The 26506-nt window shown below is 36.7% G+C and overlaps 1 protein-coding gene and 1 non-coding gene across 14 annotated transcripts in view; one reads left to right on the forward strand and one right to left on the reverse strand.

The window, feature by feature from the left end:
- CADPS2 (calcium dependent secretion activator 2) overlaps positions 1-26506 on the reverse strand; it is a 613932-nt gene that overhangs the window by 559065 nt on the left and 28361 nt on the right. The gene's annotated exons all lie outside the window — the stretch shown is intronic.
- Positions 12681-12784, forward strand: LOC111763512 (small nucleolar RNA U13). Its single transcript, XR_002796373.1, has one exon. It is a non-coding gene; the product is annotated as a small nucleolar RNA U13 (small nucleolar RNA).

The following is a 26506-nucleotide window of genomic DNA, read 5'->3' on the forward strand; positions in this document are numbered from 1 at the left end:
TTAAAAGGAAAGGACCTAAAATCTGGGAGTTATATGCCCAAATAGAGAAGAACTTGAACAACTGCTCCTAAGGGTTGGGGGCAGGAGGAGTTGTTCTACATTAAGTCCCTGGAATTGCTGCCAATAAAATTTCAATCACATGAACTTCACTCCTAAATTTCCATCTCAGCAGAGGCTAAAACCTGAACTTATGAAGAAACTCATCACTCTCACACTAAAGCAATTTTGCTGAAGATTAGAGATCCTTTCTACTGTGAATGCTAGAAGAAAAGGGTGATAAGAAGTCATCGTACAGAAGTAAAGCATACATTGTAATTGCCACTGTAATTCTTCTCTCAAATATAAAAACAAAAGACTAAAGCATGTAATAAATTATGATACCCTTCGCTTCAGAAAACTAATGAAAACTACAAAAAAGGAAATGCCAATTTTGAGTGAAAAGAATGTCTCTATTTCAATACTCCAAAGAGAGAAGAGGGGAATGCTTCCATGCTAGGCAGAAAATGTAAACACAACCTAAATTCTGCTATAAAATACTCTCACTTTATTTGTATACGTATGTTTATGTGCATATGTATATTTCATTCACTCTGAAATCATTCAAAAATATCTGAGTACCTATTATGTGCCAAGGACTGTTAAGATTGATAGAAACTCATTTCTGTACTTAATGAAATTCTAAGTCAAGTGGTGAAGAATGTATTTAAACAAATCATGTAATTCTCTCAAAAACATTAGCAGGTTACTTTCTTAAAAGTACCTTGATTCTTTGACAACAGAAGCGGACAAAGAAACAAGATGCAGCAAATAGACACCAAGAACAGACAACCAGGGGAGGGGGGGAAATTAAATAAATAAATAAATCTTTAAAAAAAAAGTACCTTGATTGGCAAAGACAGTTTACAAGAATAAGGTCTTAAGTACAACAGAGAGGAAAAAAAACGGGAGATAGGAAGGATATAAAAAGTGTGTGTAAAACAATCACATACACACATATGCACACACATAGTAGTAAATAAAGTTCTGAACGGTGTGAAATTACAAAAGAAACTTGAATCATCAGCATTTAGAAACCTGATCCTGTAGGGGCTCTGTCTTATGTCCTATTCAGGAAAACGTGGTAGAAAGAAAAATGTGGTGACGCACTGATTATCAAAGTCCATTCATCCGAAAGTTAATCTTATCTAGCCATTCCTGCCTAGTAGTTCTTTGAAGGCATAAAGACCTATTTTCTTGGTTCCTATTTTCCATCCACATTAAAAAGGGGGTGGAACATATATTGACCACTTCAACCTGTGTTGAGATCCACCAACCCATCCACAGGAGAGGATGGGAGTTGTTATTGTCAAATTCTATCATTTAAAAGCAAGTAAACATCACATATATAAAAATGAACAGGTATCAAAATGCTGGTATAAAAATACCAACTGAATTAATTCAAAACCATATCTAGCAAAATTGTAGTATCTAAGAAATCACAGTACAATACACAAACTGTCATAGTGAGTCACATAGTTACCACCCAAATTCCCTTCTGCCATGAGACTAAGCAACTTTGAAATAGAGCAAGAGAATGACTGCTGACTTTTTACAAAGGACATCCAATGACATTGAAATGATGCAATTCTCTTCACTTTTGTCCCATTCTCAGCCTATGTGAATACACTCCTCTTCTTTAATTGCAGATTACAGTGTTTCTGACACTTACTTCCTATCAAAAAATTAGGGAAAAAGTCTGGGGGAGGAGAGAGGTAGCCTCAGTATTCATGTACAACTACCAGTCATATTTTAATATTTCATACAGCTTTTGTTCTGTCCATAACATGCTTATTTTTTGTTTTACCTCACTTTGATAATATGAGATACTTAAATGGCAACACGATAGGCTACTACAGGATTTCAGTCTTTGCAAATTTACTAGAAAATGGTATCGTTGTTTGCATTGCATTAATTACTAATAAAGTGGACCATTTCTCACCATACTAAAATTAAAATGTCACTGTGAATCAACTGAAGAAAGAATTAAGGAATATAAAATGTGTCATGGTTAATTACTAAATGGAAAAAATGGTTAAGTAACAAAGTTCTCTTAGAGGTTAACAGATGAAAGTTTCTTTAAATTATCCAATGTTCAACTTATACCAAAAACAGTTCCCTGAAAAATTTACTTCCCCAACAATAAGGGTTTTTTAAAGAATAACTTAACAATACAAGAGTCCTTGATTAATAGGGAATGAATTATAAGAATTGCTTTAAGAATTCAAGAAAAATCAGATTGGAGTGCTCTGGGAAGTTTTTATAAGGGAAGGAGATGTGAGCTGCTGCTTTTAATGAACAAGTAAGGTTTGAACTGGTGGGGAAAAAAAGAAAGGAACCAGAGAACAAATCAAACAGGTTTGACTAAAGTAAACTTATAAACTGTACAGATAATGACCAAGACAGACTTGGAAGAGCAGAAGTTACAGGCAAAATAAAGTGTATAGGAGAGATAATTTTTAGTAGAAAGGCTCAAAATACTTAAAAATTAGGACCTAAACCTTGGGAAATTATCTTAGATAAGGAGTTAAAGAAATTTGAGGTGCTAAAACAGAAAACCAAGAACAGTCTTTAAAGCAGTAAGAAAATCACATAGGGTAGGCTGGGATCACCAAAGTTTTGTGAGGAAACAGTTTTAAGAAGCCAGAGAATGCCTCATTTGTAGAAGCGCAGGAAAGCATTGACTAAGTGGTCAATGGATTTAGTGGTAAAGACATCCAAGAATTCAGTTTCAAAAGGAATGACAAGCTGAGGCAGCTTGCAGAATTTGTAGTTTACTTTTACCAAAAAAAAAAAAAAGTAGCACAAATAGTTCCCCTATTAGCCAGCTTGATAACGTACAGGCAAACTGAAGTCAATAAATCAATTTTTCTAAAGGTCTTCAAGTTAGGTTTCAGAGAAAAGGGTACATGTGAGGCAGGACTTGAAGTCTGTCAAGGAGTGAGCCATATACATAGCTGGGGAAGAACATTCCAGGCAAAGGGGACTACCAGTACCTTGAGAGGAACATGCCTGAAATGTCTGAGAAAGAGCAAAGAGGCCATGATGTCTCGAAAAGAACAAGGGAGGGAGGAAGGAAGAGGTAAGAGATCAAGGGCTAAAAGGACAGACCACATGGGTCAATGTAAGCTCTGGCTTTTGTGTTGAGTGAAATGGGAGGTCTGCTGGAGGGTTTTGTACAGTAGAGTGAAAAATCAACTGGGTTATGGTCCTTATCCATAGAAGAGGAACATAATTCAATGACTGGAGAACAGTGTTGAAGAACTAATGGCAAGTGAGCTGGCTAGATTTTCAGTAAACTCGACTACACTATAGTATCCATGATGCAGGGCTGGACTCAAGGTAACATGAAATCAGCTGGCCAATTGGTCAGTTCCAAATGAGGGTAGCCTCTCCTGTTATGCCAAACTACCAACCAAATATCATAATTCATCTAAGCATGCCATGATATGGAAAAGACTGGGAAGCACCTTCATAAAGGTTGGCGAGCCTTAATTATTAGCAAATTAGTAAAAATTCCACAGGAAAAGGAAATTATATATTCATAAAGGAACTATTTTCATAAATCAGACTGTTTGTGGAAAAGAAAATTTTTGCGTTGGAATTCAAATTACCTTTGTTTTTACATTTTAGTCAAACAGGAAGTCAGGATGAAGACAATGAATTTGAAGATTTCAATCATTTACTCAGCTCCACTTATAAGCAGTGATAATTTCTGTTCCATTTATCTGTTCGACTATTACAGACTTCAGAATAAGTCAAATTTGAAAGGCAATACCAATATTGCATCTGAAAACAAATTATATATAAAATTTATAAATAATATATATAAATTACATATATATAAGAATTTACTTTCTATAAAATATTGTTGGTCATTCTATTTTCAAGTTTATTTAAATGCCAAAATCAGTTGTAGGTAAAAATGATTCAAAGCAACCAACAGTTTGTAAAAGTTCCAATATTTTAAAAATTCATTAGCACTCACACTTGGTGTTAATTTATCATGAAAATTATAATACTTTATTCCTTTGTCAGACAAGAGATTACAAACATACATGTATACATTATATTTATGTACCATATGTCTTATTTGTGTGTATGAATATGTATAAAACTCTATTACCATTATAAATTCAATGTCTGTAGTATTGCTTGATCATAATCAACATTGTAATTTGTAGCGAATTATGCCATTTTTATCTGATAATTATCAATTTGATAAAAATATTTCACAAAAGAATCTGTAATTTATAATTATCACCACAGCATTGTTTCTAAGAGTAATCAAGAGTAAATAAAAATTTAACATGTGATTACCATGTACTCATGAACAAAAGTTAAAAATACCTCAGTATAACAGCTTGAACAAAATTGAATTAAACAATTAAAATTTTTACTGAATTGTAACAGCTAAGTTCAGAAAAAAAAGTGCAAAATAAGTAATTATAATAAAAAAATAAAAATACGTATTGAAAACATTTAAAAATATTCCTAGGGGACCTCCAGGAAGATGGTATTGAAGTAATGCAGCCAATCCCTTAAAAATACAAAGGAGGAAGAGCAAAAAGCTGTCTGAGGGAGCTGCTTTAAAGATATGCAGTCCATGAGAGCACTGTGCACCACTCAAGAAGGAGACAGGCAGAGAGAACAAGAGGCCAGAGTGAAAACCATGAGTTACTAGCCCCCAGGGCCAGGAATGGCACTCAACCCCTAACCTCAAAGCACACAGCCTAGGTAAAACCTGGCTCACTGCAGCCAACTGAAGGGAAGAGATGTCTTCCCCCAGGAGAGAAGGGCAGAGAGTGGTTTCTCTTCATGAGTTTGGCCAAAGGGACTTGTTTTGATTCTTAGCTCAAGCCAGACTAGAATCACCAGCCAGCGGGTGTTGAGACACCTCCATGAAAAGATTTGTCAAAAAGCATCATCTGCATCATCTTCTTTCAACCCGGGGAACTGCAAGGAGTAAAAAAGCTTTTGGAATCTCTCATGTACAGGCCCCTTTGGATCTGGTCTGTACCTGATTAGCGGATCCCTGGCCTTGTTTTGATAACTTATTCTGGGCAATCTTAAAGATTCTGAATAAGTTATATAAAAAATCAAAGAAGAACTATGAAACAAAACCACTAGGCAAGAGGTAAACTCACCAACATGTTCAGATGCCTAGACATCAGGAAAAAATTACAATCCATACTAAGAAACAGGAAGATATGGCCCATCCATAGGGTCAAACAAAAAATCCTGATAAGACACAAGATTTAAGAGAACTAATTAATGATGTTCACACAAATCTCCTAAATCAATTGGAGTAGAAGGAAAATATAGCAAAAGAGATAAAGGATAGTAAGAAGACATTGGATGAAAAATCTGAAAGTCTGCAAAGAAAAGTAACAGTGCTTATTGGATGACAGACACAATGGGTGAGATTAAAAATATATTAAAGGCATACAATAGCAGATATGGATTGGCTGAGGAGGGAATGAGTGAGCTGGAAACAAAGCATCTGAATTTGAAAAGAAAGGAGAACAGAAAGAGAAAAAAAATGGAAAAAAATGAAACAGTGTCTCAAGGAATTGAATACCAATGTGAAACACTCAAACATAGGCATTATAGTTGTCCCAGAAGGAGAAGAGAAAGGCAGAAAAATATTTGAGGAAATAATGACCAAAAACTTCCAACCCTTATGAAAGAAATAAATATCCAAGGACAATGCACTCCAAACAGAATAATTCCAAATAGATCTACTCTAAGACACCTACTTTTCAGAATGTCAAATGCAAGAGAGAGAGGATTCTGAAACCATTAAGAAAAAAGTACTGCATCACATACAATGGAATGCCAATTAGACTATGTGCTGATCTCTCATCAGAAACCCTGAAGGTGAGAAGGCAGTGGTATGATATAGTTAAGGTTCTGAAAGAGAGTAACTGCCAGCCAAGAATTCTTTATCCAGCAAAACTGTCCTTTAAAATAAAGATGAGTTTAAAGTCTTCACAGACAAACAAAAAAAACCTGAGAAAGTTTGTTACCTAAAGACTGGATTTACAAAATATACTAAAGTAAGTTCTGCAACTTGAAAGGAAAAGACAAAGGCAAGAGACTTGGAGAAGAGTATAGAAATGAAGAATATTAGTAAGGATAACTAAAAGGGTAAAAAGACAGACAACAGTAACATATGACAATGGAAAGCAAAGAATAAAAAGGACAAAGTAAGGTCTTTACTAGTAAAACTGAATGTTAATGAACTGAAATCCTCAATCCAAAGACACAGTCTGAAAGAAAGGATAAAAAATATGATCCAGGGAGTGGATGTGGCTCAAGCACTTGACCTCACCTCCTGGTTTCAGTTCCCAGTGCCTCCTAAAGAAAAGAGATGAGCAAAAACAATGAGGAGACAATGAGCACAAAAAACAAGCAGAAAACAAGCAACAAATAATAAAAACATTGAATTGTATACTTAAAATGTGTGAATTATAAAATTGATGAACCATATGTCAATAAAATTATTTTTTAAGAGTATGATCCAGCTATACTCTTTCTACAAGACACTCACCTTAGCCACAAGGATACAATCAGGCTCAAAGTGTTATACTGAGGTTGGAAAAGGATACTGCATGCAAATAATAACCAAGAAATATCGGGAGTAGTGATACTAATGTCAGAAAAAATAGATTTTTAATGGAAAATTTTTGTAATAAAGAATATCATTATATATTAATAAAAGGGACAAGTCACCAAGAAGAAATAACAATCGTATATATTTATGCACCTAACTTGGGTGCCCCAAAATACATGAGATACACTGGCAAATCTGAAGGAAGAAATGGATATCTCTACACTAATATTTGGAGATATCAGTACACCACTCTCAGCACTGGACAGAAGATAAATATGGAAACAGAGTTTGAATAACATGATAAATTAACTAGACCTAACACATATTTATAGTGTATTACACCCTAAAACAGAAGGATATACATGCTTCTCAAGTGCTCATGGATACTTGTCCAGAATAGGCCATACAATAGGTCACAAGACAGGTCTCAGTAATTTAAAAAGATTGGATTATACAAAGCACTTTCTCTGATCATAATAGAATGAAGCTGAAAATCAGTAAGAGGCAGAAAAAGGGAAAATTCACAAATATATGGAGATTAAACAACATTCTCTTAAATAATCAGTGTTCAAAAAAGAAATTGCTTGAGAAATCAGTAAATATCTCAAGATGAATGTAAATAAGAATCCAGCATATCAAAAGTTATGGGATATAATGAAAGCAGTGCTTTAAGAGAAATTTAGAGGCCTCAATGTGTACATTAAAAAGAGGAGTTAAAATCAAAGACCTAACTGCATACCTGGATAACTAGGAAAAAAAAGAGCAAACCTATCTGAAACCAAGCAGAAGGAAAGAAATAACAAATGTAAGAGCAGAAAAAAATGAAATTGAGGACAAAAAACAATAGAGAGAAACAAGAAAACCAATAGGAGGTTCTTGGAGAAGATCAACAAAATTGACAAACCTTTAGCTAGACTAACAAAAAAAAAAAAAGAGAAAATGCAAATAAATTAAATGAAAAATGGCAGAGGGAACATTACCATTGATACCACAGAAATAAAAAGAGGATTATATGAATTGTGCAACAACGAACGGACAACATAGATGAAACTGACAAACTCTTAGAATCATATGAACAAACTTCACTGACCCTAGAAGAAACAGAAGACCTCAACAAACTTTCTTCAAGTAAAAAGATTGAAACAGACTTCAAAAACCTCCCAAAAATGAAAAGCCCAGGACCACATGGCTTCATAGGTGAATTCTACCAATTATTCAAAGAACATCTATACAAATGTTCCCCAAACACTTAGAAAAAATTGAACAGGAGGGAACACTACAAAACTCATTCTATGAAAACAACTTCATGCTAATACAAAACTGAGACAAAGGTATTACAAAAAAAGAAAATCACTCAGGTATGAAAGGAAGATTCAACACAAGAAACCAATAGTGCAACACACATTAATAAACTGAATAAAAATAATATGATCGTCTCTATTGGTGCATAAAAGGCATTTGACAAAATATACCAGACTTTCTTGATTAAAAACACTCTGAAAGATAAGAATAGAAGGAAACTTTCTCAACATGATAAAGTGCATATAGTAAAAAATCCACAGCTAACATTGTACTCAACGGTGAAAGGCTGAAAGCTTTCCTGCTGAGATCAGAAACAAGACAAGGATGCCCGTCACCACTGTTATTCAGTACTGTGCTAAAAGTTCTAGCTAGAGGAATTAAGTAAGAAAAAAAATAAAAGGCACCCAAATAGGAAAGGAAGAAGTAAAACTGGCCCTTTGCTGATACGATGCTAACTCTAGAAAATCCAAAAAAAAATCCACAACAAAGATAATAGGACTAATAGATGAGTTCAGCAAAGTGGCAGGATACAAGATTAATATGCAAAAAGCAGTAGCTTTCTATATACTACTAATGAGCAATTTGAGGAGGAAGTCAGAAAAAGAAATCCATTTACAACAATGACTAAAAGAAATAAATATTCGGGAATAAACCTAACCAAGGTGATAAAGGACCTGCATTCTGAAAACTATAAAACAGTGCTAGAAGAAACCAAGGAAGAACTAAATAAATAAGACACTCTCTGTTCATGAATTAGAAGACTAAATATTGTTAAGATGTCAATTCTACCTAAACTGATTTACAGATTCAACACAATTCCAATAAATATCCCAATGGTCTTTTTTACAGAAATAGAAAAGCCAATAATCAAATTTATTTGGAAGAGAAAGAGGCCCTGAATAGCCAAAATTGTCTTTAAAAAGAAGAACAAAGCTGGAGGACTCTCACTTTCTGACTTTAAAGCATATTACTTGGCTACAGTGGTAAAAACAGTATAGTGTTAACATAAAGACAGACATATTGGGAAACGGACTTTGGCCCAGTGGTTAGGGCGTCCGCCTACCACATAGGAGGTCCGCGGTTCAAGCCCCAGGTCTCCTTGACCCGTGTGGAGCTGGCCCATGCGCAGTGCTGATGCGCACAAGGAGTGCCCTGCCACACAGGGGTGTCCCCCGCGTAGGGGAGCCCCACGCGCAAGGAGTGCACCCGTAAGGAGAGCCGCCCAGCCCAGCAGGAAGGAGGGAGCAGCCTGCCGAGGAATGGCACCGCCCACACTTCCCATGCCGCTGACGACAACAGAAGAGGACAAAGAAACAAGATGCAGCAAAAAGACACAGAAAACAGACAACCGGGGGAGGGGAGGGGAATTAAAGAAAATAAAAATAAATCTTTTTTTAAAAAAAAGATAAACATATTGAGTAATGGAACCAAATAGAGAATTTGGAAATAGACATATCAATATTCAAGTGATTTTTGACAAGGCTAACAAATCCACCCAGCTAGGCCAGAACAATCTATTCAACTACTGGCACTGAGAGAACTGGATATCCATATCCAAAAGAAAGGAAGAGGATGCCTATGTCACACCTTATACAAAAATTAGTTCAAAATGGATCAAGAGCCAAAGTATTAAACTAGAACCATAAAACCCCTAGAAGGAGATGCAGGGAAACATATTTGAGAGCTAGTGGTAGATGGGGGCTTCTTAAAACTTTATACTGAAAGCATGAGCCATGAAAGAAAAGATAGATACATGTCACCTCCTCAAAATTAAACACTTTTGTGTTTCAAATGACTTTGCTGAGAAGGTAAAAAGGCAGCCTACACATTGGGAGAAAATTTTTAGGAAACCACATATCCAGTAAGGGTTTGTTCTCCATGTTATATAAAGAGGTCATACAATGCAACAATAAAAAGACAAGTAACCTAATTTTAAAATGCGCAAAAGAAATTTTTCCAAAAAAATAAATGTACAAATGTCTAAAAACACATGAAAATATGCTCACCATCATCAGCTATTAGGGAACTTCAGATCAAATCTACAAGACATTATTTCATGCCTTACAAAATGGCCAGTATTAAAAAAAAAAAAAAAACAGAAAACTGCAAGTGCTGGAAAGGATGCAGAAAAATAGGAACACTCCTTCACTGTTGGTGGGAATATAAAATGATGCAGCCTCTGTGGAAGACAGTTTTGGTGTTCCTCAGGAAGCTAAATATAGAATTGCTGTATGATCCAACAATACCATTACTAGGAATATATTCAGAAGAAAGCAAAGATGTCTAGGGACATTTGCACACCTATGTTCATAGTGGCATTATTTACAATTGCTAAAAGGTGGAAAAAATCCAAGTGTCCACCAACTGATAAATGGATAAACAAAATGAGATATATACATACAACTGAATAATATTGAACTTGGGATGTATATGACAACATGGATTAACCTTCAGGACATTATGTTGAGTAAAATATGCCAGACATAAAAGGACAAATATTGTATGGCCTAATACAAACTAAATACAATGAGTAAATGCACAGAGTTAACCAATAAAGTATAGACTACTAGAAGATAGAATGTGGGTTGAGAAGGAGGAGCTGATGCAGAATGTAGGTAGGACATTTAATAAGGGAGAACAGAAATGTAGGGAAAGGGTTAGAATCAACAGTAACATTATAGTGAGTATAATCAACACCGCTGACTTATAGTTGTGATTGTGGCTGAAAGAGGTCATCTATGGAGGTTAATGTCAATTAAAAGAAAGCTAGAGGATAATCTAGGGACTACATAAGAGTGATTTCAGTAGTGGACAATGAGTAGTTAATTCAAATACAAAGATGTCCTTCTATTACAAGGTGTTAAGAATATGTAGATAAATGGGAAAAATACAACTAACGTAACATACAGGTTATAATTAATAGTATATTGTGATATTTTTACAGGAAAAGCAAAGAAGGTACTATCTTTGTACCTTCTAAGGTGCAAATAATAAGGAGGTATGGGACTTTCCTCCCATACCTAAGGGTCAATAATAAGGAGGTATGGGACTTTCCATTAGGATTAATGAAATCATTCTGAAATGGACTGAGTCCATCACAGCACAACTCTGTAATGAAATGGAGAGCCACTGAGTGTACACTTTGGATGGATTGAACAAGACAGGGGACTGTGTAACAGAGTGAACCCTGAGGTAAATGATGGACTGTGGTTAACAGCACAAATATGAGAATGTTCTCTCATGAACTATAATATACAATACTAATCCATGGTGCTAATAGTAGGATGACTTATATAAAAAATATACTAAATATAAGCTATGTACTATAGAAAAAGTAATATGACAACGTTCTCTCATCATTTGTAACAAAAATGTCACAATGTAAGCTGTTGTTGGTGGGGTGATATATGGGAATCCTGTATGGTTTACATGATTGTTTTCACTCACAATTTCCCAAATAAAGTTTCTAGATGAAGAAATCTAAAAAGCAAATATTCTCTGCTTTATTCATGGAGAAAAAATATCTAATATAAAAGTCCTATTTGTTTCATACCACAGCTACTTCAATGTCACCAAATTTCTTTTGGAGCATTACTAATATTACAAGTTCACAAAAACTCATGCCAACATCAAGATTACTGGTCTTGTTCTGGGAATTATAACTGTTAAGCAATTACATGAAGTATATAATTTTTCTAATACTATATGATAATTGTAGATATGTCTTCCAATTGTAATACTGACCATCATCACCATCACACACACTGCCCTAGCATCACTAGAAATAAACTTGTTTTAACATATCACCAGTCCAAACAGTAGAAGGGATTTCTTGTATTTTTTTATCCTGAGAGACAGCTAAATGGTGACCTTGTATGACTGTACTATAACATCTACCATGGGATTCAGCACTGAGAAAAACAATCATGATTAAAGAATAACAGAAGAAATCCACCCTCACCAACTTCAGGTTCCTTCTGATTTCCTTGTTCCATCTTTTCTGTACCACTGTACATCAGAGCACAGAATGGGTCCAAGTTTGCCAGTTATGTCAAACTTCATTAAAGGAGATACTGGTAAAGAGAAAGCATTTATGCACAACATAGCCAGTCTGACGGCCTAATGCTAGCCTGCCCAAAATTAATGAAAAAGTTATCCAAGAATAGCTACACACCACAAATTAAGAGAGACAAACAGTGGCAGCCTCCAACTTACAAAAGGGTTTGGGTGTTACATCAAGAATCTGCAAATGAGAAAACAATTTTCCAATATTATTCTGAATGAAAACATTTTAAAATTAGAATAGAAGGAAGTTGATAGGTATGATAAAATATATTATTCTAAACAAAAAGCCAACATATGCTTTATCAAGAAAAATTAGAGACTTTTATTCAAAATGAAGACCACTAACACCATTAATATTCCTTTGGAAATTTCTAACACTATGATATGAAACAGACATTTGAGTAATAAATACTCCAATGACTGTATTATTTGCAGATATGATACATACAGAAAATAGTAAAAATCTGTTCACATTATCAATAGTTAGCAAAGAAACCATATATACAATAAAGTAAATTGCATTCTCATATACGAGCAACTAGGTAGAACATACAAGAGAAAAGCTCACAAGACCAAAGAAAATGATAATTACTAAACGAAATGAGCAAAAGTTTATGTAACTAATAAATAATGAAAACAAAATTATTTAACATTACTAGAGATCCTTTTGTGGTTCAGAAGCATGATGAATGGGTGTTCACACTCTAGTGTGAAGTATGCCTCCCTCAAACCTTATTATGACATCAGCATATTACCCATCTGACGTGAAAAGGGAAAAAAAAAACATTACTAGAAAATGCTTAAAAAATAAATGGAGATAAGATAGCTTGATCCTTTACAAAAAAGCTAAATATTGCAAAAATGTCAATTTTAGTTAATTCCTATATTTCCTGGAAAATTAGTCAAACCATCAATAGAAATTTATTGACAAAGTAAATCAAAACAATCTAAAAGAATAAAATGTTATAAAAACTCTAAAAGGGAAACTGGGAGAGGACAAGGCAGTTTACCCCTATTGATATATTTATTACAAAGTAGCAATTATTAAAACCATGATAATACCAATAAATTAGAAAAGCAGATCCATGTAAAAAAAACTAAGAGGTCCCAGAAAAGAAAGAATTGTATCTAATATATAATGTAAGTATCTTAGAGTTTATTTTATGGATATCAACAAACCAAACAAAGTGACAGGGAAGAATTACTTGACAAATAACCAGATAATGTATCATTTATTGCCACAGAAAATTTTCAGTGTAAATCTATGTTATAGCATGAAATATGTTAAAGCCTCAATAAATGTATTTTAAAAACCAGTTTATCAAATGTGAATATTAGGTTTCATAAGGATGTTAATTTCCCACAAGCTTTGCTGTAAGAGCTGGAGAGAACACAAGGTTAAGAAGGAGAAACCTAAGATTGACTATACAGAAAAGTAGAACTTCTCTGCACAATATAAAATAAGCCAAGAAAAGCAGATAAAACCATTGTCAGTTATGTCTCCCAAACCATTTTAAGAAGGAAACACTGAAGACCTTCAGTCTGAGTCAATATAACCTAAACTTAAGAGGACATCTGAGATCCTAATTTTCTGGCAAAGTATAGTATCCTGAATTTATTTTCCACTGTAAGCTAACTATCCAGTATGACCAGTGTACCAGCCAGGGCCCCAGGAGGAATGAGATGGCACACTCAGAAAGGAATAATATGAAAATGGTGTCTTTACCAAAGCACAATTTATCAGATGTGAGTACAAGGGCTATTACCATCTGAACTGTTGCCACATCTAGGCTGAAAAGGAAGACATTAAGGAGCAGTTATGAAACACCAAGGGAGAAAGTCCTAAAGTTGTTGGCTTTGTGGGAAGTGGTGAGCCAAGAAACACGGCCTATTCCAGATAATTTTGTTAGGGGAGATTCAATTTAGGGGGCTGGGGGTAGTGTGGAACAAATAACCTGACTTCTCATTCTTCCCTCCCTCTAGCTTATGCCTGATTCCCCACTGGCCAAACGCAACCAGAAGTCAGAGGGCAAAAGTCCATACAGGTCAGCCTCTGGAGTAGGCAGGAGAAGCAGGCAGGAGAAGGATGGAAAGTGGGTGTGGAGGAGCAAACAAAAGAATTCTAGGATGGCAGGGGAAGCCCAGCATATGACCATTCTCCTGATCTCTCTTGGACTTCATGTCCTCATTTGCATATTTGTTCTTGCCAGTCTCAGGTCCTGCCCTGAAATCCAGTTAAAGGGCCTTAACAATCTGAAATCTTCCCTAATTTCCCCTTTAACCATCACTCCGATCCATAATATTGAAAAATGAAAACTCAAAATAATAAAGTTGACCAATGACACGACAATATGGAAATGATCATTATAGTCCAATGTAGAAGTGTTTATATTATAGTCTGTGAAAAACAAAGCATACACATTTTACACATTAAAGTCATGTGCATATGATGAATATATGAAAATGTGTGAAGATGAAAAACGGAAAGTTGATGTGTTAAAGAAGGTATCTCTTAATATATTCAAGAAATTCAAAGATCATTATACCACAAGTATAAAGCAGGGAAAAGAAAGAAATAAGGGCCCAGGCAATGCTCAAGTTAAGACAATCATGTTTTTGCTCTAAAGACAATTAAAGGAAATACCTAGAGTGTCTGCTAAGTTTTTCAGGAACCACAATACCAGGGAAGTATTTTTAAAACAGAACTATAATCAGGGGCAGAAATCAAAACACAATTTTCATATTTGAATGTGGAAGGCAGCACAAGAGAAAATAATGCTTTAATCTCATCTGATTAAGATACTTAAGAAATTGTGTTGATTTTAGGAATTAGCTAAGAAGACCTGAGTTGGAAAAGAAAAACCTTCATTAAAGGAGAAATGCTTTCAATGAATACCAGTAAGTCTGTTTTCAGATGAGTATTGGACAAAACATATTTTCCTACATGGGTTATTTTTCTTTCCTGCCACATGCACATAGAAGAAATTTTCTCTCAAAAAGAAAAAGAAAAAAAGAAAGCTACAGAACTTAGTTACACATCTGTCATAGTGGAAAAAAAAGTATCCAAATGGCATAAAAATGATAAGTTTAGAAGGAATGTAACAAATCTGATCCTACCACTTTGACACTGCCTAATGTCAAAAATCCACAAGTGAATTTTGGAATGAGGAATACTTGATGACACAAATGGAGATTTCACAACTGGAGATATGCCAACACCTAATGACAGCATCTGGTTCCACCAGATGAACATCTCCAAAGACATCAACGCTGTAAGGCAAGCTGATTCAGGTCTAGTGAATTGTGCCCCCCAACTAACTGGATAGGTTACTATTCAAGAAAAATAGATTTTATCAACTCACTTTGAATCTTGATCAAAAACTTCTGGATTGCAACATTATCTGATCTCTGACCCTATGTGGGGCCTCAGTCCAAATCAGCCCGGAACTTCAGGACCAGCTAGTCCCATCAAAGTATCTGGATCACAGTCATCTCAAATTCAGCACTGCTGTTCCCAAAGTCAAATCCACCATCTTCCACTTAAGTCACTTAAAGCCAAAATTTTAGAGACATTGTAAATTCCTGACTTTTCAGCATCCTCTTCCAACTCATGATCAAATCCTTTTGATCCTCTCAAAATAGTATCCCTCTCATCCACCTACTCAAATACTATCTTAGTTCAGACTCTTACGTTTTATAGGACTTTTCCGGCCACTCAACTTGCCTTCCTCTAACCCATCCTCCTTGCCCAGAATAGTCTTTCTAAAAGTACTCCTTTGATCTTATAACTTTCCTCTTTAAAACACTTCACCAGGGCTCACTCTACAGAATAAGTCCAAATTCCCTGGCAAGCTGCAAAAGGCTCTGCACATCCAGCTCCTGCCTCTCTGCCAAGTTTCATTCCTTGCTGTGCATCCCTCCCCAAAGTCTATTTCCAATCTTGCTTGTTCATGTCTTAGCACCTTTATACAACAGGTTCCCTCGCCAATGAATCCATTCTATCCCTTATTCCATATCACTTCACGTTTCAAGAGGTTGCTCTAGTTTCACTACATTCATGAAGCCTTTCCTAATAGTACTTAGTGCATGAAGAACTGACCGTTCCCTTCACTGTGTCCCTCTACACCCCTGTATATTAAAACACCCATATCTATGTCATCTTAATTGTATGTGCTTACCTTCCAGCCTTGGTACTTTAATTTCTTTAGGACAGGCCAATCTTTCAAGAGGTTTGAATCCTCATATCCTAGGTGCATATTTATTTAACAAATGAATAAAACCTCCTTATCCATAAAACCAGCTCATTTTTGGATACATGGATTAGCTAAAAATCTTGCCAGAACATGAACACCCTATGCTGGACCACAAGCAACTGCAGCATAAAATGATAGGGCCCTAACCTTTGGAGAGCTCAAAAAATAAAATAAAATAAAAATCAACAATCTGGGCATGTCCTCAGGGTTGTGATTTACTTGGTCTGGGATGGGGCATTTCTTAACAGCTCCCTGACTGATTCAAATGAGCAACCATGGAGCTAGAGAGAAAATCTATCTGTCTCTTCTCCACTCACACCCACTTCTTATTTTGACTCTATCCCAGCATTTAAACTATAGGGGCTCAGTGCTACTGAAAAGAGAAGGATATTTCACCTTCTCTTGCCAGAAGTACTTCAGATACCATTCTTCAGATACCATTCATCCTGATTCAGCTGTGAGAATGACCATCATCCTCTCACAACTCCTATTCCCAGCAACTCTACAGGACCGATAAAATAACGTGAAACAGGGCAGGTATCCAACATAGGGCTCTACTGTTTGCTGTCAGATATAAACCAAGGCTGAGTGAAGATATTAAGAAAACCTCCTCAACCACAAGCCCTACAGATTCCACTGCTAATTTTAGTTTTGCAAATTATGGAGAAGAAAGGCAGAATCAAGGCTATTCAGAAAAAAAGCAGTGCACATGGGGTGTCTGCCCTACTAACAACAGCCCATTCTGAAAACTTTGCTTTCCCAGGCAGAAGCCAAACCATTTTTTGTTTTCTGTGCATGACCCTGCTCCCACCTATCAGCACACCAGACTCAAGGAGGGCCAATCAGTTTCTCTTCTCTCTTCAGTGCTGGGAACAACTTACAGGTAGGTTTTTGGTAGCTAAAGTAATAGCCTGACAAATCTATGGCTTAGAGTAGTGAAATGCATGAAAAAGCAGAATACGGCATCAAGAATGAGACAACCAGGAAGAAACAGAAGGGAGAGGCCATGAGGCCCCAAGCTGAAAAATTAAGTCATATCACCTTTTCTTTTCCCTATGAGTTTCCAGTTCCCAAGTCAAGCCCTATTAAGGCCTGGCTGCCTGCCCTACCCTTGAGAGCTTCCCTTATAACAACATCCTGGTTGTTCTTCAGCTCTTATTACTCACAACAGAAAGACTCTTGACTGTGAGATGTTTAATTCAACTTTATCTGATAAGGGCAGTATTGGCAGGATAAAGGAGAGAGATTATGAATAGACACAGGTCTAAGGTAAATTAGGTAGGACCCTAATCTAAAAGACAAACTCTGTCTTTGAATCCAACTTTGAACATCAAAAGGAGATACAAACAGAAAGAGGTAGGGCTGTTAAATATAGTTGCATTTTGGAAATGAAGAAAATGGAATCAAAGATTGAAATAGAAAATGAGCTCAAATGTGAACAAGACAAGAATACAATGGTAGAAACTGAGATTTTGGAGAGGTTAAAGAAATTTCATTAAGGTCACACAGCTAATAATTAGCATACTAGAGTTTATACTCTAGAATTCTGGCTTCAAATTTAATATTCACTCTATCTGCTTCACAGTAAAACCCCACAGTGAAGTCATGAACATACATGTGTGATTATGGAGGTCACAGAGTGAGCTGTAGCAGAGTCAATGGTTCAGTTGTTATTCTTGGTCAGCCACAATTCTAACAAGGTCCTTTTGTCTATGAGAACTGAAAGAAGCAAAAGAAGATAAGTAGAGGTATTACTAACAGCATAAAACATAATCAAGGGAAGAGAAGGAAAGGAAAAAAACTGAGGCACTCAAGGGATAGGGATGGGGGAGATGGCTGTATTTTTGACGACCAATGAGAACAGGTGCAGAAGAGAAATGAGAACTAAGCTTCTACTGTGCCCAGACATGAATCAATTAGCTCTGCTATATAATAAGTCACCCCAAAAGTTAGTAGTTCAAAATAAGTCAGGTATTGGTTCATAGTACTAAGGACTGGCAATTTGGGCAGCTAGGAGGTTCTTCTGCTGATCTGACCTGAACTGACTCAGGTTAGTTTCATCTTACAATATTACAAATCGCCTCAAGACTTAGAGGTTTTACACTAGAACTATCTAATATTTCTCACATTTCTGTGGATCAGCTGGTCAGTTTTTTTGGTCTGGACCAACTCAGCTGGAACTGGATGTGCTAATAGAGCCTCACTCACATTTCTGGCAGGGTAAGCTCTCTAGTAAGGGGATGATCGAGTGGATAGCTCATCTCTGTTCCAAATGGAATATCACCTTACAGAAGACTAGCCCAGATTTCTTCACACAGAGTCTCAGGTTCTAAAGAGCAGCAAAGGAAAAAACCCCAAAGCACAAGTTCCTTTTAAGTCTCTGCTTGTGTCATGTCTGCCAACATCTCATTGGCCAAGGCAAATCACATGGCTCAGAGTCAGTTGGAGAAGGAACTTCCCAAGGACACAGGTAGAGAGAAGGTAATAACTGACACCATCTTTAGCAACAATTTACAATGGATACCTAAGAAGTAATTTAGGCTGTGCCTAGGAATTAACATATGCTTATGTACATGCACACACATACACACTCATCTTACACATATGCATAAATCTGTACTGAATACATTAACCACTTCCTCTTTTCTAAAACTCACAAACTTGCTGTACAAATGTTTAAGCCTAGACATCAATATTTCTAACATAACTAAACAGTAATAATAAATTAGTTTATCTACATCTTATCTCAAATGTCAACACCAAAAGGTCAATTTTAAGTTTCTACAACAGAACTCAATATTTAAGAGAAAAGTTTGCTGTCATTTCAAAGAATGTGTGCACTTACTTTGGAGAAGCAGAAGTGTTTGTGAGTGCCAGGCCCATGGAGTCATCTGATTCAGGGATGATCTAATGGAGAGGGCTCAAGGGGACCATGTCCTTCCCCCCACCCCTCCACTGTTACAGTAACAGCAAGGAAGGAATGGCTCCTCTCTTTCCTGACCCAGGGTTTAGCTAGCTAGGGGCTTTACCATCAGCAAATGACTAGAACAGAGGATCTTGAGGATCTTTATTTAGTGGCCTTCTGAAAATCTGTGGGGCTATTCGTGGTTGTTACAATAGCTGGGCGTGGGTGGTGGTGGCAGAGTTTGTGTTAAGAGAGCAGAAACCTAAGACTTTAGATGATCTACTACATGAAAGACCATCCTGAAGTTTCAAATATCCCACTGGACATCCACATTTATGATTTAAACCTAACACTAACTCAAGTTTACATAAAGACAAAGTATTTAAGCATGGTTTTAACATATACCCAAATTTTCAGAAATATGATAATTGTACAAATGAAGGGAAGATTGGGTTTATTTTTACTTGCTAGGAAGTTTACTCAGGGTTATTTGACAGTTTGGAAAATCATGTTGCTGGCTGTGATATCTGAAACCTTTAGAATATATTTGTATCATTCTGCATTGGTGACTGGTATACTCTTTAATTTTAAGTAAATATGGGTACAAGTATCTTAAATTATGTTTTCTAATGTAGTTGTACCCAAGTATTTATATGTTGATATAAATATTACTGTATTATAATTATTCTATTTATTTTGCTATAGATAGGGTACTGTATTGATTCATTATAAATAGTTATATTTTCTATGGACTCCATTTCATGATAAGAAAGGTGGAGGTATAAATTGTTTGTTATAAAAAAGGGAGCACTGGTCCTGATGGAATTGATAAGTAATTTAGAGTCACCCTACCCGATTTTAAGTTGAAGTGTTTAAAAAACATTTAAGTTTGCATACCAGTTCCCCAATATTATATAGTTTATAGTTATTTACCTTGTTAATTTAAGTTTTAATAATTCACATATTTGAAAGTTATTTCCTTCTATTCACATGGCCCAAGAAGATTTCCTCATCATTCCTCTATATCCCAGGGTTCCTAAGCCTCCAGACAGCAATTGCACCAGCCACATGGCAAATCAAGTCACTTCACAAACTAAGAAAATAAAAGCTAGTATGAGAACCTGGTCATAGTTTATGTACCTACTCTACAGTTATGGCCTCCTGGGAGGCAAGAGACAAAGGGATAGGGAACCTAGAAGGTCAGTTTAACCTCCATCCACAGTAATGAATGTTCTACTAGCATCAAATAACCAAAGTTTTTTCCAAAAAAATCTGTTTTTCGTTTGTTTGAACTTCATCCTAGGGAGGGCTACATGAATCAGAGGTTAGCAGGGGAGGTTAGAGCCTTGGTTTCATCCCTGGCTTTACAATTTGTCCTTTATTAGGCTATTAACACGTAAGAACTTTCAATTCCTGAGCTATAGACCTGGTATATTAATATGTGCTCACCTGGAATCACAAGACAAATTGTATCCGGACAATAAAAAGTGATACTTTTTGGAAACAGAATGCAGGAGACAAACAACTAGTCTACTGGTACTGAGGTAGGCTGTGAGTGGGGGGACTGTTCATATATTCATAGATAACCTGAGCGGTATGTTTTCTGTGCGATGCGTTTGGGACAGTGAGAGCGGCAGCCCCGCCCTTGGTAACTATGACAACAACTCCAGTCCTGGAGAAACAATTTAGCAATGCAAACTCTATAAAAATGCAGACCAAATGTGCTAAAAGCTTATCTAGAATGTATGAAGTCCATGCCAAAAGCTTACCTAGGATGTGGAAGATATATGCTAATTCAAGCCTATTGAGCACTGAAACAAAAAAAACCATTTGGCCCTTCCTCTCTGTATAAAAGGAACTCAAAAATCTTGTCCGAGGCTTGGGTTTGAAACAGAAAGCTCCCGAGTCTGGCGGGCCGGCTGTCAATAAATCATTTTTTCCTTCTCAAAATCACTCCTGAGTCCTGGTGTTTCTATACGCAAATAATTGAACTTCTCTCCTCCTCTACAGCAGTACAAGAGACAATATTTTTAAATGAACAGCAAACAATATATGTATGATTTGTCTTACAAATAATCCAATTCCTTGGATTATTTTATGCTATCATGCCAGATTATGATATCTGACATAGAGAAGATAATTTCATTTAAAAATTAAGCAGTTTGACAAGACATGTTAGGGAAGGCTTGATTGGAAATTCATACCTATCAGAATATAAGAACAAAGGAAAAATAGTTAATGAAGAGATAGAAAAGGGAACTTTGAGTCCAACAGAATACCTGAGATAGATAATGAATCTATAAGATTAAAAAGCAGGTGAGGGAGTATCAGGAACTAAAAGTTCAAAGTGAAATCAGGATCCAGATGGAGGTCCAGCCAGTTACGCAGAGAGGCCTGCCTAAAATATAAGCAAGGAATGCAAGATAAGTACCATGAGTCTGAAAGGAAACTGGGATCCTCAACAGAGAAGTGATCACAAGATGAGAAAAGGCAGAAACTCAGTTTCCAGGAACCAGGGAACCAAGATGAGAGCAAACCCGAACACAAGTCCGACCCAAAGCTGAGTCTGGGACCTTCTGCTTCCAGTTCCTCACACAGGCTCCACTAGAGACTGTTCCTGAGGCTGGACCAACAAGTGGGACGTGTCATACATACAAAAGAAAGGAGAGGAACAGGAATGTACTCCGGGCACGGCTAAATTGGATTTCACAGTCACACTTAAATTCCTCCTCTAATACAAGCAGTAAACATTTTCTTTCATTGTTTTAAAGTTGAAACAAACACTCTGCTTGCCCTTGACTTGAAAGGGATATTAAATGATATGTTAAAAATCAGGGTTCTTTATGAACTTAACGAATCCCTTATTTCTAATAGATGGATCTCCAAAAGGACATATACTTTCAATTACTTTAGTTCTAAGAGTTTCCTTCTCAAAAACATGCCATAATAATACAGAAACAGCCATACTCGATACTATAAGAGAGATTTAAAAATATCTTTGGATAGCCTGTATTATCACATTAATGCACAGAAAACATTCTATAAGACTGGTACTCAAATATTTGGATAGAAATCAATACTGAGTAACAAATTACATAGAAGAGATCTTTTTTGTCTATATCTATGGTAATATGGCCTAAGTTCCATAGTTTATGGCCAGGGACTCAATTAAGGTATATGAAAAAAAGTATATAGCCAAAGTCACAGCAGATAAAGAGTCAGAAACCATGGAATTTTGCTGTGGTTAGAAAGGTCACAGATATTCAAGTTAAAGGACAAAAGAAGGCAGGATTCACATAAGAAAGATTTTTTTTTTAGTTTCCAAGGACTACTGTAACCAGGTCTCACAAAGTGGGTATCTTAAAACAAGACTTTACTCTCTCAATTCAGGAGGGTAGAAGTCTGAAAACAAAATATCAGCAGGGTCATGCTTCCTCTGGAGCCTGAAGGGAGGATTCTTGTTTGCCTCATCTCACTTCTAGTAGCTCTAGGAATTCCTCGGCTTGTAGATGCATTTCTCTGATCTGTCTTCAGGAGGCTTTCTCCACTGTGTGCATGTGCCTCAGTGTCTTCTAATGACCCTAGGCATATTCGATTAAGGGCCACTCTACTCCAGTATGACCTCATTTTTTACATCTACAGCAACCCTATCTCAAAATAAGGTTACATTCTGAAGTACTGGATGTTTCAATGTATCTAACTGGGGGATAAGGACACAAATCAAACCTAACATGGTTCAAGAGGTACAACAAAGCTCACACATAAAGACAGACATGTGGTCTAAAGAGCAACATTACAATGAAGAGGTAAGAAAATAATTTTACTCTAAATCTTGTTTGTTTATTGCCAAACCCACCTTCCCTCCCCCATACTCCCTTCTTACCTCCCTCCCTCCCTTCTTCCTTCCTTTATATCCACCTATCTATTTCTAGCTTTTATCATCACCCCATAGGCTCAGAATAGATGCTTCTAAGAAATTTAAAACTTTAAATAAGGATTTTCAGTCACTGCTTCTCCCAGATACTATCTGAGCCAAATATATGTCCTAAATTCTCTAGCACAAATCCCAGGAATGAAGGCAAAGAATAAAGGTTATCACCATCATTCAGAAACAGGATGATGAAACCAAAAAAAAAAATTGAAGTGACAACCATCTTACTCATGTGTCCTTGGACTGGTGGTGGCTGTTTGACACCATTGCAGATATCATTACCATCTTCAAAGATCATCATGCTCGATCTTAATCCTGGTAGCTGGGTTTAAGTCATGTTACCTTATAACTCAAGTACTACTTTCCTAAAGGTTCAGCCTCTTTGCCTGGCACTACAGACAAATCCACAATTTGACCTTTCCAGCTTTGCTCCTCACAACACACACTACATTCCATATCGAATGAGATTACACAAAGGTCTCCCAACATGCCTATCACACTCCTACAACCAAGTTGACTCTTGCTATTATATCATTCTCCTCCTTTGAACCCATCTCCTTTCTTAAAAATCATACTTATTCAAGGCCTAGTTCAATGCCTTGATGTCTTCTGCAATGGCCCCAATTAAAAGGAATCCCTTGTGTAGATGCTCACATGCTTTATTTTACTTCACTTTTTACATATGCCTCATATATTTATATACAAATTTGTCTACAGCATGACACTAGAAGCTCACCCAAATCAACTTAGCCAAATGTTTGCTAGGTACCGATGTCCCTCCAGGCAAGGAGAATGCCGTCTGCAGTGAGGATTTTCCTAGTGACTGTAACACAGTAGTCACTTAGCTGCTGTTGACTGATTTTAATTTTGCTGGTCTGGCCTAGCATAACAAAACAGGATATTAAAACAGGGTTCTTTATGCACCAATTTTAATCAAAAGACCAGAAGACCAAAACCAAACAACCTGCACCACCAAGTAGGGCTGTGGAGGTTATACTTGGCACAAAGGTGTCCAACTGAAGTAGCAGTAGGTGCTGAAATCCAGTGCAGGTTTTACTCCCCAGAAGCACTGCAAGCCTGGGTTGCAGTCCAGAAAAAAGGGTATCAAGTCTAATTCTTTTGTAGCAGGAGGAGACAGGTGGAGAAAGGGAGTTTGTGATGGAACAATACCGACAAAAAGTAAGATACAGGATTTAAAAGGAGGTGGGGAAAAAAAATTTTTGAGGCCCTCAGCCAAACACCCACCATGCAGGTACAATACAGTTGAGCTTAAGAGGCCAAGAGAGAATTTCATTGGGGAGAGATTTGCTGAAGTATACTGACTTTTCCCCCACTCTACCACCACCCCCCACTCTTAGATCAAATGAGAAGAACTTCAAGAGAACCATTAAAATAGCCTGACATGTGCCGCGTGGATTTAGGGGTCATCCAAAGGAATGCAGTTAGATTCCAAGTCTGAGAATCTGAAAAGTGAAGAACCGAGATTGGAGCTGCTACCTGGTGCTAGAGCACAGAGGGTTGACTGCCCTGGAAACAGCTTACTTCCACAGCACAGTGGGGCAAAAGTGTGTGTTTGCTAAGAACTGGATGTGGGCCTTGAAGGAGAGAGCTGGGTTGAGGCTCATTTTAAAAGTGACCTCACACAAGGCAGCTTCACACAAGCCCAGCATGAGATGCCCTCAAAAGAAGGTGGGTAGAGGTGTAAGGTCAGAGAGAAAACCAGCCAGAGGAGCAGCTGGAAGCCCCCAAGAGGAACTCTTCAAAACAAAGACCAGAAAACATTCACAGAGGAGTTAACTTCAAACTCTGCCCAAGCCCAAAGTATACCACTGCCACACAGAAGCAGTGGCCACCACATCTCCATTAGGAATCAGACAGCAGGCTACCAAGCCCAGGCAGTCTTCCAGCCTCACACAGACCCACCTGGGGAGGGGAGAATCTTCAACTTTAAATGAGGTTTGGAGTTTTGACTGTGATACAGGACTAGACATTAATCACTGAAATAAGCCTTTGATCATATACCATGGGAAAATATGATATATTATCCAACTTGTTATCCAAAAAAAGTTATGACACTTACCTGAAATTCCACTTAAGGAGAAAGTTTAAAAAACAATCAAAAAGTAGGGGTGGCTTAAGTGACTGGGCTTCCACCTACCATATGGGAGGACCCAGGTTTGATCCCCAGGGCCTCCTGGTAAAAAAAAAAGGTGTGCCCACTCATTGTGCTAAGGGCCTGCATGGCAAGCCATGCAGCAAGATGATGACATAACCAAAAAGGAGACGAAGGGGAGAGTCAAGGCGAGAGACAACAGAAACCAGGAGGTGAGGTAGTACAAGTGACAGGGAACCTCCCTCCACATCGGAGGTCCCCAGAATCAAATCCCAGTGAATCCTAGAGGAGAAAACGAAAAGAAGACCAAAGAGAGAGCGAGAGAGAGAGAGAGACAGAGACAGAGACAGAGACAGAGACAGAGACAGAGAGACAGAGAGAGAGACAGAGAGAGAGAGAGAGAAACAGACACAGACAACAAAAACAGCGGGGAGGAGGAAGGATGGGGAGGAAAAAAGATCAAAAAGTGTTTGAAGGGACAAAGAAGAAAATACATTGTCACATTATGATTGCACATCAATGCAATATGCTCCTGCATTCATCATGATGGTTAAAATAGTACTGAAGGAGAAAACTGGAACATGTACATATTCTAAGCATTCAGAAGTAAGGAAATATGAATTCTGGCTGTAGGGATTTCACTGTTAAGTTTCTGAAACAGGATTCTGAAACATTTATTATAATATGCAAGGTACTAAATGGCAAGCAATGCTTTTTACATATTCCATTTAGCCATATTAACATTAACGTGCTGAAGATTTTCAAATATTAAGTGATAAACTTAGTATAAAATCTTGTAAGCAAAGTTTATTCCTTTCCACTCTAAAGAATAGGTAGATATAAAACTGATTTACGAACCCTCTGCAAGAAAAATTGTTTCATATGCTAGAAAGATTCATACTAAATTGCAGCCCAGAGAAAAAGGTATAAATGGCACAAATACCAAGAATATCATTAAAAATATTTTACAAGTGTTGAGAATCTTTATGCATATGCTTTGTAAATACCCAAAGTCAACTTTAGGTTGAGTTTACTTTGGTGCAAAAGTGCCTAACACAGGAAATCTAATGCCAATAATGAGATGTTTGAAATGCCATCACAGAATTTTTTTATTAACTACATATTTTCAAAGATTCAGCATGGAAAATGACACACAAATAGAATCATATTGATATAAGCTAGCAAAAGACTATGTTGATAATTCTCCAAGTAGAGGAACCAGAAATTTTATGAAGAAGTAGATTAGTTATTTAAATCTTGATAAGGAGTAAGAATGAATAGGCTA

The sequence above is a fragment of the Dasypus novemcinctus genome, chromosome 5, assembly GCF_030445035.2.
Source record: "Dasypus novemcinctus isolate mDasNov1 chromosome 5, mDasNov1.1.hap2, whole genome shotgun sequence".
Taxonomy (NCBI): Eukaryota; Metazoa; Chordata; class Mammalia; order Cingulata; family Dasypodidae; genus Dasypus; species Dasypus novemcinctus.